The 21387-nt window shown below is 41.7% G+C and overlaps 1 protein-coding gene across 2 annotated transcripts in view; it reads right to left on the bottom strand.

The window, feature by feature from the left end:
* The window catches only part of ELMO1 (engulfment and cell motility 1), a 222522-nt gene extending 201435 nt beyond the window's left edge, over positions 1 to 21087 (bottom strand). For both annotated transcript variants that reach the window (XM_072153299.1, XM_072153300.1), the window contains exon 1: positions 21005 to 21087. The gene's annotated coding sequence lies outside the window, so the exon portion shown is untranslated. The remainder of the gene's footprint in view (positions 1 to 21004) is intronic.
* Between the last annotated feature and the right edge of the window lie 300 nt (positions 21088 to 21387).

Here is a 21387-nt window from a genome sequence, read left to right as displayed (position 1 = left end):
TGAGTTTGATACCCCTCTCTAGATCTATCACAGACTGCACAATTTATCACTGTTGATAATACGACTAGTAAACACAAATGCCACTCAGTAGTGCATGGCTCTCCCGAAAGCTGTTAGAGAGCCACAAGTGTCCTAATAAAAATGATGGCCACATCTTAAACTAGAAATATTTGTATCACCAATAATATCACTGAATCTCACTGAAAATTTACATCATTCCTAGGGAGGAGACTATAATTTTTAAAATACTACTTATGGCTCCTGCACACAGGCGTTGGCGTTGTTTGTAGACATGTGCTAGCACACATTTCCGTGTTTCAATACGGGCTTAGACGCGGCTGTTGTTCCTGCGGCCCAGTGTGTGAGCCGTCAGCCCCAGCTGCCATATTATTATGGATCTGTCCATTCAGAGAAAATATTTATAGCAATGCATATATGCTTCTTAATGTACAAGGGTTGTGCCTTTTTCCCACCAAATGTCTACTGGGATATCATTGTGTACAGTGCAATGCTAGTTGCGCATACCAGGAGAAGTGGATACCTAACCTTGGAGCCCTAAGTAACTCATCTGCATGAAGATAAAAAAACAGAACTCTAACAAAAAAAAAAAAAAAAAAGGATTGCAGGGAAACAAGACAGATGATTCTAAAAACCTAAATCAAGTATTCTATAAAACTACTTGTAGTGTGGCGAGGACCTCCCTTTAATCCTTGCATTTATGATCTCTAGTGAAAGTGATCCTTCTAGGAAAAAAAAACATGACATTTTGCATATTGATGTGACTTTAAAAGGCTTTCAGTCCTTCTGAGTGCCAAATGAGATCAGGGTACCGATGGAGAGATGGTGGTGAATCCCTGGTGCAATGGACAGGTTAATGCACAATCTTTTTATCATTTAGGATATATTCACAAGTGTTACATTGTTAGAAAACAGAACAACCCCTTTAAAATCTCAATATATAACCATTGTACAGGCAGTCTCCTACTTAAGGACACCCGACTTACAGACGACCGCTAGTTACAGACGGACCCCTCTGCCCACTGTGACCTCTGGTGAAGCTATCTGGATGCTTTACTATAGTCCCAGACTGAAATGAACAGCTGGAAGGTGTCGTTAATGAAGCTTAACTAATAATCCTTGGTCCCATTAAAGCAAAAAATGTTGAAACTCGTCAGTGGGACAAAAAAAAAAAAATTGTCTAGAACTTCAATTATAAAATATAGAGTTTCGACTTACATACAAATTCAACTTAAGAACAAACCTCCGGACCCTATCTTGTACATAACCCAGGGACTGCCTGTACATATTCTGCAGATTATGCTGCAAACTTTTATACCAGCAAAATTTTTACACCAAACTTGTGCTGCAAACTTTTTCTCCAATTTCCTGAAGTAAGCTCTACTACTTTGTGGTCTACTGTTCCCATATCCTATCTTATTAATTATAGTAATTACCATCTCCTTGTAGCAATTTCTGGGCTAAGAACTTTTAGCAAAATTTAACCCTGCAAACAGTAGAATAAAGTATGCTGAGTTTTCATTACTTCTTATATGTCAACGTTAAAAATAAATAGACTGGAACTAATTACACCTAATAAATGTAGTTATCAAAACCTGCTACAAAAACTAGAACATACAAGGACATTCTCTATTTATAGTTGCATTCCACAATATTTTTACTGCATGGCACAAAGGGTGATAGCATACTTATGTTTTTGTGATCAGTTGATGATTTGAACAACAGGTGCCATACTGGTTTCTAGTTTTACCAGTTTCTTGAAATTGGTACAATGATCTTAACGTTTTCCTGCTTTTCCAACCCGCACGCCACTTTGAGCATGTGGAGACTTTAGTGCAAAACCCCGTAGGTCAGTTCTGGCCTTAGGTCCAACCTGTACCTGAATCTACTAAGGTACATTACATCATCTAACATGATTCGGAAGCTACAGTAGTTCAGTAAAAATCATGGACCATTAAACACTTGCCAGCCAAATTTAAAGTCCAAATCCAAATAAGAGTTTTCCTCAGAGAGAGTTTGCCAATGAAGGCCACCATGTAGAAGGGTGGAGACTTATAGCCATCGAATAGGGGATTCTGTGAAAATATGCAAATAGGTTTTCCAGTATGGAATAAGGAAAGCCACGTCTCTTTCAGCTACCCTGTAAGGCAGCTCCCTTGACATCAAGCATGGCCTTCAGAAACCCTAATGACATGATGCATATTTTTACAGATCCAAATAATGTACAGCGTAGGGTGACCATGAGCATAAGTACAGAAGTACAGAAAACTGGCGTACAAGCCCTGATAAGTAAATAGTGTTTTACACAATAGAGAAGCAAACATGAACAGAGTGTAGGGATTTGTTGTATTCACTTGTATTGGTTTTGGCTTCAGGTTTTTCTTATATAAAAAGCATTTCCACTGGAATAAGCAAAAATTGCAGCAAATCTGCAACATTACCACACTTTGCCCTTGCTGGGAACATACTAATATTTAACAAAATATTTGAAACATAAATCCAGTGGAACAATAATTAACTTAATGATGTATTTATAAATGCAGACCCAGATGTACTGGTTATAGAAACAGCATAATTTCTAATGTCAACCTTGGCACCAACTTATATAAGCGTGTCCTCATGTTGTATCTATGGAATGTATAGATACAAAGGAAGCAGAAGGTATATATTTACATTTAAAGTGCAAACATTAAAGGATGTTTCCATTTAAAACTGTGGGCCCGGGCAAGGAGAAAAATAAAACTGTTTAGTGGCAGAAGTGTCGATAGAACAACATGCTAACACTTCCAGGCCAGCCGGGAGTATCAACAGATGGACAAGTCACACTGTCACAGAGGCAGGGGAAGGAGCATACGTGATCTCTGATCTTCACCTTCTGCAATGCATTAAGTATAGTTATATAGTAAAATCCATGAAAAATATGATCAAAAATCCAAACGTAACACATGAAGACTGAATGATGATTTGCAAATAATTTAGTCCCAATCTAAGATGTCCCAAAGAACCTTAAAAAAAATCAGTGATGAATGCCCTGAATAATGTTTTAAGTGCATTATAAAGCACACAAAGAATTCTCTCCTAATTTTAGTTACCGTAATTAGAAAAGACATAAAATACGGTACATCTGTGCCCTGTTATCTGTGGTCTGCCGTCTCTTTAATCTAGGCTTCAATATGTAACCCATAATTCTTTACACACTAGTGTTTTGCTCACAGTAGCAATTATCCTTCTGTCGTTTGGCGTACAATGTGACAATCCGATTCTGAAAACACAAGCCGCACCCTATATTTTCTATTGAGCCGAGTCAAATGTGATTCCATTATGCACTTAAAACTCAACAATATAAAAAGAGGCAAGTTATGGTCAGGGAATTCTGCTGCATGTCGGGTGGACAAGTGCTACTTGGTTATTAGTCAGTCTATTTTGGAAAGATACATTTTATTTGTTGGCTTATTTTAGTTCTGTAAGGAAAATTATGAATTGTCCTTTAAAGGGGTTTTCCCACGAAGGAAAGTTAGGCCCTATCCACGGCCTAATTTGCTGATCAGTGGGGTTGTCAGTGCTAAGACCCCCGCAGATCGCAAAAATGGGGGGGCGGCAATTTCCATCAAGTCTATAGAAATTAATGGAGCAGAACAGTCACGCATGGCCGTCTGCTCCATTAATCTAACGGAGCACTGAGACCTCCACTTATCAGCAAGTTAGGCCCTATCCCGCAGATAGAGCCTTAATTTCCTTCATGGGAAAACCCCTTTAAATGTCTTTTCTACTCTTGATCTGTAACGTTTATTGGTCTGAGGGTAACCAAAACCCTAGATGCACCAACAACCACAGAACAGCAATAAATGCTACCCCAGCAACAAAATACTAATTTCAGAGCATATAATAATGATAATAATGGAGAGACCCAAACGTACACAAATAATACTGAAGACACCAGGAGCAGGCAACAAATAATTGCCCAAATAAATCCTGGTGACCCATAGAAGACATAAACTAAAGACTCTCAGTGCAGACAAAAAATGGCTTCTCTTCTGCTCTCTGCACCAGCTAGCAGCTTCTTCTCTCCTCCATGTGCTGCTCGGCATCCTGTGCTGGTTTTATGCAGTGTCAAGAGGACCCAGTACAGAACTGCACTAGGAGCAGGACAGGACCCGGAAGGAGTACAGTACAGCTGGCAAGTACTTACCAGTCCTGTGTTCTCTCCTGGTCCTGAGGCCACTCTGTATCCTGTGCAGCTGTATTCAACCAGTGTCAGGAGTGAGAACACAGAGCGGAGCGGCAGGAGAGGAACCTAAAGCAGTGAGGATTTCTCAGCTGCACTTATTAGCCTGTGACAGCAAGGTGCGGGCTGCAACGGTGCTTTGCAGGCTGCATGTGGCATCCTCTTCTCGGCTTACAGTTGAGATGAATGTGTGATGCACTATATGTAGACACTCAGTGTGAAGCTTCTCCACTATAAATCAGAGGAGAAGGCACTGGGAAGGAATCCCTACAGGGCTCTGGAGTTGGAGATATGGAAACTGAGGGATCAGAAGTTCTGGCTTTCTGACTCCACATCCCTAAAGACTGGATCTGTCGGCTTCTAGTTCCATTCTCCACCAGCTGTTTAAAGGACATCTACCACCAGGATGATAGACTGTATGCAAATGAGGCTGAGGGGCTCCAGACTCATTTGCATACAGTCTTTCATTCTGGTGGTAGATGTCCTTTAACAACAGACCTGTTAATGCTGAGGGTTGGACACCTCCCCCCCCCCCCATCACCATTTCTCCTTAGTATAGATCACCAATATTTTCAGCTCAAAAAATGACAGAAAAGAAAATACAGATACTTTTTCCCTATTGAGAAAGAGCATTCTTAATAGCAGGGTAAGAAAATAAACATACAGCCCAAAGAACCACTTAATAAGTTCCTACAGCAAAGTTATTACAACATAACAAAAACCAAATAGTCATTCTTATACTAAAATAAATCTACACTACAGAATTCAAAGAACCAAATGCTGGGTTGTTGACCAGGTTTCTTCAGCACTGCAATGCGAGAAGTCACATCCTGTTTCTTGTGCGGTAAGAGATTTATATACAGGCCTCCAGCCTTACATCAATGCCCATGTATTCCTCATACACAGGTGAACCTTTAGGAGGGAATCCTTGCCCTTATGAGTAACAAGTATCCAGACACAACATACTGGCTCACAGCTGAAGTTTTCATCCCAATGTTAAAGAATGTTGTCTAGTTTTTCAAATACAGGCAGTCCCCTAATTAAGGACACCTGACTTACAGACGACCCCTAGTTAAAGACAGAATGCTTTACTTTAGTCCCAGGCTGCAATAATCAGTTGTAAAGTGTCTTTAATGAAGCTTTATTGATAATCTATGATCCCATTACAGCAAAAAATTTTTTAACTCCAATTGTCACTGCGGCAAAAAAAAATGGCTGGGCTTACAATTATAAAATATACTGGACTACTGGATAATATAATGGACCACACGGCTGTTCCGCATACATTATATATCACTATAATCATTCATTCATTCAGCTATGGCTGGTAGCAACAAGCTTCACAGAATTGTGTGTTCTGCCTCCACCGCTTCCAAAAGATATTGAAACTGGAAATTTAGAAATGAATTGTATATTTAATGCAGGGTGCAAAACTCTTATTTCTATACATGCAGTTATACCAGAAATACAAATAACAGGTTATTGCCCCCTTAGGTAGATGAACCATTGACCTGTATGTTGGGCCATTCCCACAGACTGCACAGCAATCCCTGTACCCTTCAGAAATATGATGCCGGGCGTACAGTAGCACCAAAAGCGCTAACACTGCCAGCTCTGTTACAGTACCAGCACTACTAAGCAGCAGACAGGAAGTCCTTGCATATTTCTGTATGAAGCAAGAACTACAAATTATTTATGTCAGCTTTTTATTCTTATATTTGCAACTTTGTTGGCGCAATTTTAAGCAACAATTTTCAACGTTACCAGCATCTAATTTCTTTAGAATCCAGATGTGGATGTATAAAAATAAAAAAGGACTCAAAAACCAACAGCTGCCAGATATACCCTCTAAGATAAATCAAGTCCAAAAAATAAAACAAAAACAGACAAAAATGCCCAGATTAAAGATAAATGACCCCCAATTTGTTATGAAACACACTACAATTACTAGAGATTATACAGCAGAAGTGCTGCACTTTGCCAGTTTATATTCTGCACCATGATTCACTTACAACTCACTCACTTTGCAGATACTTTAAAATGTTGCAGTTTTTCTTCCCAAAAAAGAAACAGGGTTCCACAAGAATTCAAAGCTATGGCACAGAGTACTAGACTCCTTGCTTTAGTGTATAATGAGGGGCACCCAAATTACCAAATCCGCCACTGAAGAAATAATATAATCCACAGAACGGATACAGCACAACTGTACAAAATAGACTAAAATAATCGCATATTTACTATCCAGTAGGAAGTAGCAGGACTTCCTCTTGTTAAACAAACAGCTTCCATCTTCTCGCATAGAACTACTTCCTCAAACACAGCGTGTCAGACTATGCTATTGTTACTAGGTTTTACTAGGTCAGCTTCCTGCATACTAAATAGGGCAACTGCAAATCTGACAACTAGAAACTGGCCACAAGATTACTGGTAAAATTCACAATAACTTTACAACCATGTAATCACAGCTTTAAAATATTCATGACCACTGGTAAAATTAAAGCGGAGCTGTGATTGGTTGCCACGGTCAACTACAAATAATCTGACTTTCAGACAGTTTGATAAATCTGCCCCATTGTGTCTCACCAGACTGTGTCCGAGTCACTCCGCGATAGGTTAGATCTTAATCCTGCCCTTATTTGCAGCAAGGCTGCTCAGCTCTCCATTGAGAGGGGAGGGGTGCAGAGCGATCACCCTTCCACTCTCCGCTGCTGATGCATGTAGTCTAACAGTGTATGCTAGCAACCATCCATTTTTCACAGATAGCACTCAAATGCAGTGTCAGACTGGGATTCCTTGGACCCACCAGATAAATTTAGCTAAGAGCCCATCCTCCATCAACTTCTAGAAAACAGACTCTAGTAGCCTCCAAATTGTGTTGTATTTTGTTATACCTCTGTGTATCAGTGCTGAATTAGAACCTGGGCCCACCAGAGAATCCTCTGGTGGGCCACGACTGCTCAGATGCCTTCCACATTTTGTCAATTTTTTATTGACCCACTAACTTCTTTTGTGTGAACAATTCTGTGAAAACAGTTAGGAAATGCTTTAGGTTTTAATGGAACAAACACATATATCAGTGTCTGACCACATCAGTGTCTGACCACAATAATAAAGAAGTAGATCTTAAAGGGTCTTTCTATAGAACAATGACTGCCTTGTGACAACCAGTTTCATATAGCAGCCAGTGACATGTATTATGGACAGCTGAGTACCCCTTCCACTGAAGCCACTCTTAAAAAAAAATCTACCAACAAAATCCCTGGAGCACTTACTCAAACAACCAGGCACAGTGACTGTGGTAATATTTTATTTATTTTTTTATCATTTGTTTTTTTTGGCAGCCGTAATACAAGAAGAAAACAGGAACGCAGTCCTTGTCATGACGAAGGTAGAAAACAGTCCAACAGTAGTTCATACATGGATCATAAATGATGGTATACATTACATATAATCACTTGTTCACATTCCAGTCTCCACCGTACTCCAGCCATTTTTGTAGTGTTAAAGAACAGAACCATGGGGGAGTTCTTGGACTCTGCGGAGTACCTACAGAGGGCTCCCCAGGACAGTTCTAACTATAAAGACAGACGAAAGAAGTATGGGAGAATGGAGGATTAGTGGGATGGGGGGAGGAAGGGGTGAAGGTAAGAACGAGATGGACTACACAGGAGAGGGGGCGTCCAGGTCGGGGGGTAGGAAGGTCAGCCAGGAAAGGCTGGAGGAGAGACCTCCTCCAGCCTTAGGATCGTCAGGTATAGATAGGAGACACGAATATGAGGAGAGCGTGTGTCGTACAGTTTCTGGAGAATTGAGAGCAAGGAGGAAGTGTTGAGTTGTTGAGTCGTCAATCATGCCTAGTCCCTACTAAAGTGTTCTGCTCTAAATTTGTCTCCATTGGTAGCAATTCTAGTGGAGTTGTAGTGAAGGGCTGCTCCAGGCATGTCCAAGGATTTAGGCTGGAATGTGGTAATTTTCTTATATTTGTTATAAAAGGACTTCTTCCATCTAGAACCAACTTTTAAACTATGCTAATTGGTTGTTTCCAGAGCCTATACATGCTGCAGATTCAAAAGCTGCTACACGTGCAGGAGCACTTTCCCCTTCCCAATGTGCTGAAACTTCCTCTGCTGCCATGAGATTACTGCAGGGGGAGGGAGGAAGTGCTGGGAGAGCAGGAGGGGTGGGTGGAGAATCAGCCTGAGAAGCTGCAACACATAACTTTAAAAATTGATTTTAGAAGGAAAAAGGCCATGGATAACAAAGATTATCACGGTGCCTGGATTTATAATGCTGGACTTTGATGGTAGATTCCCTTCAAATATAAGGAGCACTTCCACTTTCTGGGAATAATATCCATGTTTTATGAGCCTTTTCCAGCACCTGCACAACATTCCAGATTTTTCAGAGACACTGTTTGCTTATCCAACTTTATATAAATTGTTTAACAAAGTGATTTCATTTCAAGGATGCGCACATTCAGAGGGTTTTTCTGTTTCCTCTCACAACATCCTTTTCACTGCATACTTGGGCATGGTGTTGTTCTCTGCCTTACATAACAATCTGAAATATATGTATAAATATAGGTATACAATTTAGGTTGTAATGCAATGTTTATGTTTTTACATGTGTTCAGCTTATACTAAACATATACAAGCCCTAAAATTGTCTCCAACATTGTTGAGAAATTTACACTAAGGAATGCAGCAACCCTTTTTTTCTGCATTATGTTAAGAGTAGGAAGATTACTTCCATGAATCGGCTCTCTGCAGATATAACAATGTTTATTTAGTGGTTTGTTAAGAAGGAAAAATTTTGTATTATGGAGAAGTACAGCAGGGATCGTGCCGTCAGCCGCTTGCTGACATTATAGTGGGTGCCGAGTGGCTGACGTTTCGATCCCTGCAACGGACAGTGCAGGGACACGGAGTAAGTATATGATGGGTGACTTATGGTTTTGCACTTACTCACATGTGGGCAAACCATTCCTGGCGACTTTTTCTTTTTGCCTAAAATCCATAACTTATTTATTTTTCCAAGTAGGGAGCTTTATAAGGACTTGATTCCTGAGTAACAGATTGTACTTCCTCTGTGGGCTCTGTACAATGACTTCAATGACTATTTTTTCTTTAGGTCAGTGTTAATATGGGGATACCAAATTTATATAGGCTTTGAAAAATTACAACCGTTGATATGAAAAAAAAAAAAGTCCTCATTTTGCCATATTCTGACGCTAATAACATTGGCTTATGGAACTGCATAAAGGGTCATTTGTTTGGGGACGTGATGAAGTTTACCGTATATACTTGAGTAAAAGCCGACCCAAGTATAAACCGAGGCCCCTAATTTTACCACAAAAACCTGGTAAAACCTATTTTTTTTTACTTGAGTATAAGCCGAGTTTTGGTTTTCAGCACATTTTTTTGTGCTAAAAAACTAGGATTATACTCGAGTATACACTCACCGGCCACTGTATTAGGTACACCATGCTAGTAACGGGTTGGACCCCCTTTTGCCTTCAGAACTGCCTCAATTCTTCGTGGCATAGATTCAACAAGGTGCTGGAAGCATTCCTCAGAGATTTTGGTCCATATTGATATGATGGCATCACACAGTTGCCGCAGATTTGTCGGCTGCACATCCATGATGCGAATCTCCCGTTCTACCACATCCCAAAGATGCTCTATTGGATTGAGATCTGGTGACTGTGGAGGCCATTTGAGTACAGTGAACTCATTGTCATGTTCAAGAAACCAGTCTGAGATGATTCCAGCTTTATGACATGGCGCATTATCCTGCTGAAAGTAGCCATCAGATGTTGGGTACATTGTGGTCATAAAGGGATGGACATGGTTAGCAACAATACTCAGGTAGGCTGTGGCGTTGCAACGATGCTCAATTGGTACCAAGGGGCCCAAAGAGTGCCAAGAAAATATTCCCCACACCATGACACCACCACCACCAGCCTGAACCTTTGATACAAGGCAGGATGGATCCATGCTTTCATGTTGTTGACGCCAAATTCTGACCCTACCATCCAAATGTCGCAGCAGAAATCGAGACTCATCAGACCAGGCAACGTTTTTCCAATCTTCTACTGTCCAATTTCGATGAGCTTGTGCAAATTGTAGCCTCAGTTTCCTGTTCTTAGCTGAAAGGAGTGGCACCCAGTGTGGTCTTCTGCTGCTGTAGCCCATCTGCCTCTAAGTTTGACGTACTGTACGTTCAGAGATGCTCTTCTGCCTACCTTGGTTGTAACGGGTGGTGATTTGAGTCACTGTTGCCTTTCTATCAGCTCGAACCAGTCTGCCCATTCTCCTCTGACCTCTGGCATCAACAAGGTATTTCCGCCCACAGAACTGCCGCTCACTGGATGTTTTTTCTTTTTCAGACCATTCTCTGTAAGTTGCAGCCATGTGAATGGCTGATTAGAAATTAAGTGTTAACGAGCAGTTGGACAGGTGTACCTAAGTACACCTTATGTACACCTGGACAAGTGGCCGGTGAGTGTATATGGTACATTGATATCATTTTGTGGTACTATACAACCTTTTGATCACTTTTTATATAAATATTTACAAATTTGGGCGCTTTTTAGCGTTACAGGGTTCCTCACCTGGAATAACCATTTTAATATATTGATAAATTGATTGATATTGATGTTTAGGATTTTTATTCTATGTTTTTATATCAGTTATAGGGAAATGGGGTGAGTTTGAACTTTTTCTTTACTTTAACCTTTTTTACAGTATAGTATAGTATATATGCCGTTTTTGCACATAAACTGTCACACCGGTCACATTTAAAGCATTGACACCCTTGCTGCAATATGCAGCAAATACCTGGTCTGTATTTAAGAGGGCTCAGCCATGTGCCCTCTCCATAGACCCCTTGATGCATACTATTAAATCAATTTGTGGCAAGAGGTTAAGAGAAATTATAAAAAGTCTCCAAACTTTGATCATGGAACTTTTATGGGGGTTTTTTCACCCACAAAAGTATTACTGACCTTTTAAAAACCCTGTTAAAGGGAAACTGTCACCGCTGTTTGGAAAAATAAAGTTGCAGGCAGGTTCCCATAGAGCCCTTATAGCATAAGGGCAACCATTCTTCAACCTAATAAAATCTCTGCTCAGAAAAAAAAAAAAAAACTAACATTAATGGGTACCAGACAGAGAGTCTAGTGAGACGAGGTGGGCTAATACAAATGTGCGAGTCTGGCAGCTTCTCACACCTCTTTTCCCTACGTCATCCGGCTGTCAACTGAATTATCATACATGAGGCTACGTCTGCCATGCACCGCGAGTGTCGGCGCATGCACAGCTTTACTGCTTAGCTTTGCTTCCATGCATGGCAGATGTAGGCTTATGTATGATAATTCAGCCGACAGCCGGATGACTTAGGGAAAGGAGGTGTGAGAAGCCGCCAGACTCACACATATGTATATGCCCACCTCGACTCGCTAGACTAGGTATCCATGCAGAGGATCAATGTTAATTATTTCCTTTTCTGAGCAGAGATTTTATTAAAAATTATGCTATAAGGCAGTGGTGGCGAACCTATGGCACGGGTGCCAGAGGCGGCACTCTGAGCCCTTTCTGTAAGCACCCGGGCCATCGCCCCAGCACACCAGACAGGACTCAAAGAATCTTAAAGTGATACTTACTTTCTACATGGGACTGTAGGAAGAGGGAGAATGAGTAGACAGGACCAAAGTATCTTTGGAGGACCTCCTGCTGGCCCCACGATTCTCTGTGTACAGAGGGACACTGGAAAGAAGCTAGAATAATGCAAATTTTCCATATTTCTACTGTGTTGCTGTCCTCAGGAGGCCAATATGATTGAAAGTTGTTGAAAAACAGGGAGCAATAAGTTACTGCTTTAATTTTTGGTGGCACCTTGCGATAAATAAGGGGGGGTTTGGGTTGTAGTTTGGGCACTCGTCCGCTTAAAAGTTCGCCATCACTGCTATAAGAGCTCTATGGGAACCAGCCCGCAACTTAAAGGGGTTATCCGGGTATAAAAATTTACTTAGGACCGGGCAGGGGTGGGCTATTTAAAAATAATAAACGTGTACTTACCTCCTCTGGCGCCGCTGATGTCCCGCACCGCGGTCAGTTTGATCCGTGCCCCTGCTCGTTTACAGGGGCACAGAAGCCGCGCACAGGGAGCTTCCAGCCGCTGAGGTGGTGTCGATTGGGAGCATCTGGCCGTCTGGAAACAACCCGGCGCACAAATGAGATGGACCGAGACATCGGCAGTGCCGGAGGAGATAAGTATATGTTTATTATTTTTAAATAGGCCGCCCAAGCCCGACCCAAAGTAAATTTTTATACCCGGATAACCCCTTTCCTTTTTCAAACAGCGGTGACAGTAGGATTTATTTAAAAAAAAAAACCTCCAAAATGCCTTGCTTTGCATGAACTTTGTAAAATGGACATTATGCATGTCCAACAGTCATAGGCTTATCTGCACATGTTGAAGATTGCAGAAAATCTGCAACATTATCTGCATACAATACGCACGTTTTTTATGTGTGATGGGAATTTGTCTAATAATAATCTTTATTTATTTAGCACCATCATATTCCATAGCACTTTACAGATCTATTTAGTGTTACATTTTTCATGACAATTTTCTGCATTTTTGTACCCGTCTTGTTTCACCTGATCTGACGTAAAGGCCACGCAAGCAATTGCATTTGATCTGCTTTATAGTGTGGATTTGATGCATATTTGATGCAGATTTTCACTCTCCCGTAGACTTTAATGTAAAAAAAAGTATGTAAAAATCCACAAGGAAGCACAAGAAAAGTAACATGTTAATCATTTTATTTTCCAAACTGAGCAACAATTTCCATGCAGGAAAAAAACACATTAAATGTGATTTGGAAAAAATAATGTAGACATTTTAATGCTATTGTATTAAGCTGCAGATTTCTTCCACCAAAATCTGCAACATGTGCCGATAGCCTTCTACTGCACCAGTGATAAATCTGGTGAAGCAAAAAAACTAGTGTTTTCAAGCTAGATATTAGCAGAACCTGAGACACATTGCTACCCCCCCCCCCCCTCATCGTACTTGATGTCACTTCAGTTCCTATAACAACCAAATTAATTAATTTGTGGCATGCTCCATTAGTTTTACATTGTTACATTCTGACAGTGGATATGTAATTCACAGTATTATAAACAAAAACTGTGTGTATTGTTTACATCTGCTGCCGTTAACAGGGACCAGGTTATGCAATACCAAAGTTTGGCTCCACGCCCCAAAAATTGATATTGTAGCAATAAGAACTCTCTCTTCTGCTTGAAGAATCTTTTGTGATCGTATTGAATTGTGCCATTCCTAGGTTATTCCTCTGAAAAATTTCAGAATACATTGAGACCTTAGTATTCCCAGCCAAGTCTTATACTGGTCGATCAATGTTGGCAATGTCAAGACTATGCAAAAGTACAGCCCTGTCAAAATGTACATTGTAGAAGTGATAGGTCCCATTTAGGGTGTAACTAATTCTATATCATCTTGCATATTGCACACAATGATTTATGAAAATCATCAGATGTACACCTTCGCTATGGAAGTTTCCAGAATAAAATTTTGACTACAGGCGGTCACCTACTTAAGAACACCTGACTTACAGACGACCCCTGGTTACAAATGAACCTATGGATTTTGGTAATTTATTGTACTTGAGCCCTAGGCTACAATAAACAGCTATAACAGTTATCAAAGGTGTCTGCAATTAAGATTTATTGTTAATCCTGGTTCTTGGTTAAAATCCATTCGTGAGAGACCAAAAATTTTTTGACTGGGGTTACAATCATAAAGTATACAGTTCCGACTTACATACAAATTCAACTTAAGAACGAACCTATCTTGTATGTAACTGCTTGTAATTATAACTTGTAAGTCCTTGCCATGCAATAGTAAAAGAACAGGAGGGCACTCACCAAAATGCAGTTCTCAGATTTTCATTGTGTGCATCGCTCCCTCTCCCCTGGCATGTAACCTTTATGCTATGTAATAAAGGAAAAATGTGCCTGAAGAAAATCTGAGAACTGCATTTTGGCGAGTGCCCTCCCGTTCTTTTACTATTGTATACTACAAGTTGTTTTCTGTGGGGATTGAGCACCCCTTGGAAAGTCCAGATGCAGACTGTGTTGGCTCCTGAGGGTAAACCTGTCTCTCTGTATGGATGACAAAACCTGCAACCTGATGTTCATGTAGGGTGTGGTTGCCATATTTCATCTTATATAATACAAACAATAGCTACTTGGCCACTTGACAGCTTCTGTAATAGTCGAAAAAATACTGCAGCGGCCGTATAATTTTTCACTTTAAATAACAGATGCGAAATGGATGTACATTGAAATCTAAGAGGAACAGAAGGTGAGCAGAAGACTTTCCATCTACCTGCACTTTTTTGTTTTCATTACCCCACCAGTATCAAACTCATTTCCACAGAGGGCCAGATCAGTCTTATGTTTGCCTAAAGAGCAGGGGCATTACTAGGTTAAAGATAGGTCAAGAACTTTTGGCAAAAGAATCAGATGTCCCCGGGTCAGAGTTTGGGGAGCTTTTCCCTATCTAACCTCTATCTGCATCCTCTATTCTACAGAGCGCAGAAGACGACGCAATGACACCACTACATCACATCTCATGCGTCCAGCAGGAGACATGGTATAGTGACGTCAATGTACCTGCACAGCATAAAGAAGAGAAAAAGAAGGAGGGAAGAGACAGGCGAGTATTAGCGTTCATTTGTTTTGTAATTATACAGTGTAAGGCTGCATTCACACACATGTATGGGGGACTAATACGGCCGACGTATATACGGCCGATATATATGCGCCCCATACACTTCTATGCGCTCACGGCCCTGTACGGGAGCGGTGCGGTGCAGCACACGTGCGGCACCGTACCGCTCTGTAGCCCGGGAAAAGATAGGACATGTCGACGTGCACTGTATCTTCCTATGGAGAGGGGCGGGAGTGAGCAGCGCTCATCCCCTGCTCCTCTTCGCAGCGCCTATGTATACCCGCTGTACTACGGTACGGCGGGCATACATCGTGTGAATGTAGCCTAAGGGTAGGCACATTACTTGGAGACTGCAGGGGAAACTGCTTATTGGGGGCTGTGGGGGACATTACTTAGTAGAAAGACTTATTTAGTGACCCCTATTATTCAGTATGGGGGTTAGTATTCAGTGCGGATGCATTTTTTCAGTAGAGGGCACATTATTTAGTGTGGCTATTATTAGTTGGGGGAATACTTTCAGTGAGCATGATTACGAAGGGGGTCACAATTGGGACACTTTTCTTCCGCATTAGTGCAGGGCTCTATTGTCAGGAGACATGATGTGATGACATCCTCACACGTGCCAACAATAGAGCAGCGCATTAATGTGGAAATTAAGTAAAGTTAGAGAAGACTGCTGAGAAGTTGAGTATTGTAGTTTTTTTGTTCTTGTAGCGACCGGCCGCGGACAGAACCAGGTGTTCAATCTTGGGCCGTGGACCGGTGGTCGAGGAAAACTGCTTGAAAGGACTGTTACTCAACTACCTCACACTGTATACAGCAAGGTCCCCCCAGAACAATAACATTTTACACGTAGGGCTCAGGGCAACTATTCACAAGGTTACATTTTTATCCTTTTTCAAATTAAATTAAATTTTAAAAGTTTATTTCAGAAGGAAGGAGGCTATGGCAAACAAATATAAGATTACCAGAATCACAGCGCCTTGATGTATGAGTAAGTGTCCTTGGTTTACCCTGCTTATAAAAAGGACAAGATGTCCAGCCCTCCGGGCTGCTAACTATTCAACCCAGCCCTCCCCCTCTCCTGGGTGATGTCACACTCCTTGTCCAACAGGTGCGAGTAGCGTGAATAATTAGCAACCCGGAGCGCCTGACATCTTGTCCTAGCGCTCCAGCCTGCTTTTTAGAATTTTTTTTTCTAGGTGATACCGACGTGTTAAGATTAGAAAAGACCAGGATCATGATGAAAAGGAGAGTATGTGTAGGTGTTTTTACTTTTGTAAAGTGGTATTAAGACTTAGAACTCTTTCATTCACAGAACTATTTCAGCGCCAATAAAAGCATGTAAAAAAAACTACTTATTTTTCAGAGAAGTTTTATATTGATACATTTGTAAGATGTTTTTTCGCCTCTAAGTAAAAAGAAGTGTTGTTATTGCTAGAACAACAAATAAAGCAAATAAATGCAAACACAAATACTACATGCATCCCTAAAAACTCCTAAATAATAAACCAATTCAGAACAGATGCAGGTGTCCACAGAAGATTTTCTTTTTGTGGGTTTAAGGGTTTAAATGAAAGATAATCACTGCTTATTGTTTAATTCAGCCTCCCATAATAGAAGAGTTTTACATTACATTCCTTTGTCGTTTCCACAATTTCATACTAAAAGCACCTGTTCCAAGCCTTGCCTAGTGTAGCGTGTACACAGCCCCACATTCTCTTTAAGAAAACTTGTCAGCTAAAAAGAGCAGATTTGTCATTTTGTCTTGTGTGGGATCACCAGAGAGATCATCACTGACAACCTAAATACTGAAACCACATGTGTAGCTGGGTAAACATCCTGCTATACAGTGCACAAGCGGAAATCTCTAATAGTCAGCAGCAGAAGGAAAGGCACTTGTGACAATGCAATTGTGTCAAAAGTTTCAGAAGCCAACATTAATATTATGTAGCACACATTCAAGAAAGCATTGTATGTTTTATACTGACCAAAATCGAGCCAGAGATCCCCAGCATGCTGCACAGCAGGTAAAACAATCATGTGTATTTAGCGCAAGACTTATTCATTTCTAGGGAACGTACATCTTCATGGCAACCATGCAGCTGTGTGGGCTCCAAGCAATGTTGTGAGTTCAAGCCAAAGCAGTGCATTACTTGCAGCATTATAGATAGCTACGATGCAGTAGATTCGACTCAGCTTGAGCCATCGACCGTCTAGGAATTGTAGCGGTCACATGGATCACATTATTAACCCATCTATATACAGGTCAGGGAGAAGCGTGGCTACCAGCGGCTTAACTGCAGCGATTTGCAAATGTAGTGAATGATATTTGTACAAATCCCATACATATGCTGTTAGTGCAGAATAGTAGCATTACACTGCCCAAAACAATCAAATATTATTTTTGTTATTGGTCCCGGGTGGTATAAAAATCATAGAAAAGTAATATTTACCTTGGTCCTTGCGCCAACCACAGCGTGTGTTGGTATACAGAGGCTTATTGATGACATTCCATTAACACTGTGTCCCGGCCACAGACTATAGGTATGAGCTGTCACATGACTTACCCGGTTAGCTTCTGTATACCAACAGAGGCCGATGGTGATGGGAGGCACCGTGCGGGAACCGAGGCGGGGACTGAAGTAAGTATTATTTGTGCATTACCCTTTACATCGACCAGTATGCATAAAAGTGAAACATACTGTATTAATACACAATCTGATGTATGAGCTCCGCAATATATTTAAAACTTTGTATCTTTTTAGGAATGCATTTCTTGTATCTACTTGAGGCAGCATTGACACATGTGATAAGGTAGCAAGAGCCACTTTTTTGTATGTAAACATAGCAAAACATTGCTTGTTCCTGTGCACAAACGTTCAGATCCAAACGCATATGAGGCTGGGAGTTACTCCTTCTCAAAATCCACATAGGACAGTAATTCATCAATGGAATCAAAGTTTACATGGCTATAGTATAGTCACCAATATAAGCGCTCTACCACCACCTGCCCTAGGATGACATGCCGTCCATGATCAGGAGTTTGTTCTACCGAAATAAACCTTTACTACAGAGTTCTATAAAGATCTTTGACCATCCTATGATCTTGCTTCAGAAGAACTTCAAAGATGCTACTACTGAAGGAGTGAAATGTCTAAAAGAGGGTACTCAGAGGTGCGATTTTTGCCACATATTTTGTGACCAGCTGTTTATGAGGTTTGAAGACTTGTGTAAAGAGGACACAGCACCTCTCCTGACTGCTGTCTAATAGCAAACACTTGCATTTCCTGTAATAAACAACTATGAAGAAAAGTCAGAGAAATGTGTAACCATAGCAGCAACGCTGTCTTATCCAGCTTGGAGCTCACACATGTATTGAAGAAATGTCTGCGCCAGTTTTGTATCAAAGCTGTATTGTGTCCGACAAGACTGAATAAATGTGCACCTAAAGGGGGTGTGTTAGTGCTCAGTCGGAGATTGTGACACATTTAATACAGCGACTCGACAGAATTGGTAGGTTAAATGTTCACATTAAAAAAATGGTGCACACTTCCCAAACAGTGCAGGGAGCACCAAATAACTGGAGACCCTGCACCAGTGTTCAATAATCTGTCGCACCCTGAATTCAGGGTGATGGCACACGTGGCGTTTTGAATGCATTTTTGGCCCGTTTTTAAGCAGTCCAACAAAAAACGCATTTGTTTTTTGAAAACGCATCCGTTTTTGAAGGGTTTGACCAATTATCTTAATTCAAACTGGTTAAAAACGGATGCGTTTTCAAAAACCGCATGCGTTATTTGACAGACTGCTTAAAAACGGCCCAAAAAGGCGTTCAAAACGCCATGTATGGCATCACCCTCATGTAGCAGACTGCAATGAGTGCAGTTTGCCTTACTTTTGATACATCTGGTACATTTACTTCATAATAAAATTATTAATGTAATGATAAACGAATGGTGAGAAAGTACTATCGCATCAAAATTGTAACAAATATTATATATTCCAAAACTGTAGGAACAACCAATATGTTATTTATAGTTGAGATTTTGGTGCTCAGTTTAAATGCATTATTTACAAGTTTACATCCACACAGTAAGGGTGATGCCACACATGCCGCTTTGTCCGCGTATGCAGACAATCGCATCGGCGTTTCAATGAAAACGCCTGCGATCGGGAACAAGCTGCCGGTGTTTTGCATTAAATTAATGCATTGGTGGGTGCGGCTTTGTCTGCGGCTAAGGCTGCATTTACACAAACGTATGGGGGAACGTACATACATCCCCTATAGACGGCAATGGGTGTCACTGTATTACTCCGTACACAGGGAAAAGATAGGACATGTCCTATCTTTCCCCGTGTGCATGGCCGTACGCTGTGCATCTCTATAGAGAGGCATCACCCCCCCATCTCTTCTCCAGCATCACACATGGCGTTTTGAACCCGTTTTTGGTCCGTTCTTAAGCAGTCCATCCAAAAACGCATGCACTTTTGAACGTTTACCATTCGTTTTGCTGCTTTGAACCTGTTTATCTTTATTTCTCAAAGTGTAGGCAGCTGTGAAACAGATTAAAACCAGCCAAAAGCACGGTCAGCTTACAAAAACACATGTGTTTTGAAATGGACTGAAAACGCATGTGGTTTTAAACGGTCCAAGAACGCGACGTTGAGAAACTACAACACCCAACATGACAAGAATGACCTGCAACCTGTGCCAAAACCACAACTCGCAGAATACCCAGACATCACAATAAAGGTGTACAAGCTGGACATTATCTAGAACTCCTAGAATCCTGAGATTAGAGGAAAAGTCAGCAAGCTGTGCATAAACTACAACTCCCAGCAATCCCAGACATAACAAAGGTCTATGAACTGTGCATTGACAACTACCCCCAGCAATCTCTGTCATAACAGGAAAGGTGTGCAAGCTGTGCATAAACTACAACTCTCAGCATACCCTGACATCTCAAGGATTCTCATCGGGCTGTGAGGCTATAAACTATAACTCCCAGCATATCCAGACATTACAGGAAAGGTCTGCAAACTGTGCATTAACAATACCTCCCAGCATGTGCAGACATCACAAGAAAGGTCTGCAAACTGTGCATGAACTACAACTCCCAGCATGTGCAGACATCACAAGAAAGGTCTGCAAACTGTGTATGAACTACAACTCCCAGCATACCCAGACATCACACGGAAGGTCTGCAAGCTGTGCATTAACTATCACTCTCAGAACATCCTGATATAAGGAGTAAGGTCTGCAAGCTGTGCATAAACTACAACTCCCAGCATGTCCAGACATCACAGGAAAGGTCTGCCATCTGAAAATTAACCACAACTCTCAGCATACTCGTGCATAAACTACAACTCCATGAAATCCCAGACATAACAAAAGGTGTACTAGCTGTGCATTAACTACTACTCCTAGTATGTCCTGACATCACATGAAGGGTGTTCAAGCTGTGACCTAACTACAACTCCCAGCAATCCCTCACCCATTAGAGTGCTGAATCTCTGTGATGGGACTACAACTCCCAGCAATCCCTCACCCATTAGAGTGCTGAATATTTGTGATGGGACTACAACCCCCAGCAATCCCTCACCCATTAGAGTGCTGAATCTTTGTGATGAGACTACAACCCCCAGCTTCTTATGAGTAGAGATAAAACTACCCCTGGCTCCAGTGTGGCAGCGCAGGGCAGCTGTGCCCCCGGAACTTCTGCCTCTTCTATACCTGGACATAGCAGAGAAGTTGTTCTCCACCAGAGTCTGCAGATCCTGAGCTGCCAGTTGCCCCCTGGGCACCCTCCATGCCACTCTGTCGGCACTGCCCAGGAGTTGCTTCTCTGCGCACTGTATACACGCGGCGTTTTCTAACACAACACTGCAGCTGTCATATCAGGATGAACCTCCCGCAGCAGCCCGTGTAGTGTCTGCACCGGCAGAGCGTTACATAAGACCCACAGATAACGGGCACAGGAATGTGCCAGCTCCTACCTCAGTGCAGGGCACAGCCTCCTCCTCGCCTTGGCTCAGCAGCTGCACACTCTGAGCTCTCGCTAGCAGGAGGAGGAGGAGCCCCAGAGGAGGGGCGGAGCCTGCACAGATAGTATCCTGCTGCCGGCCCGCCTCATGCTCCTGTCACTGTCTGTGTGATACCCTGTGCGACACCCGCTGATGGGACGTCCGCCCCTTGTCACATCTCTTCCCCCACATCCGCTGCGCTCCATGGTGTAAGCTCTTGTGCTTCCCTCTTACATCAGGCGGCTCTGCAGAGTTGTTCCCTGTGTGACCAGTGGCCGCAGAGCAATGCAGTGCTCCTCAGCTGTCCAACTATGGCAACTTGTCAGAGAAAAGCTGCATAGTCCTCCTGGTGCCTG

The sequence above is a fragment of the Engystomops pustulosus genome, chromosome 5 (genome assembly GCF_040894005.1).
Source record: "Engystomops pustulosus chromosome 5, aEngPut4.maternal, whole genome shotgun sequence".
Lineage (NCBI taxonomy): Eukaryota > Metazoa > Chordata > Amphibia > Anura > Leptodactylidae > Engystomops > Engystomops pustulosus.
The sequence above is the reverse complement of the archived record's forward strand: the minus strand, read 5'-3'. Positions and strand labels throughout refer to the sequence as shown.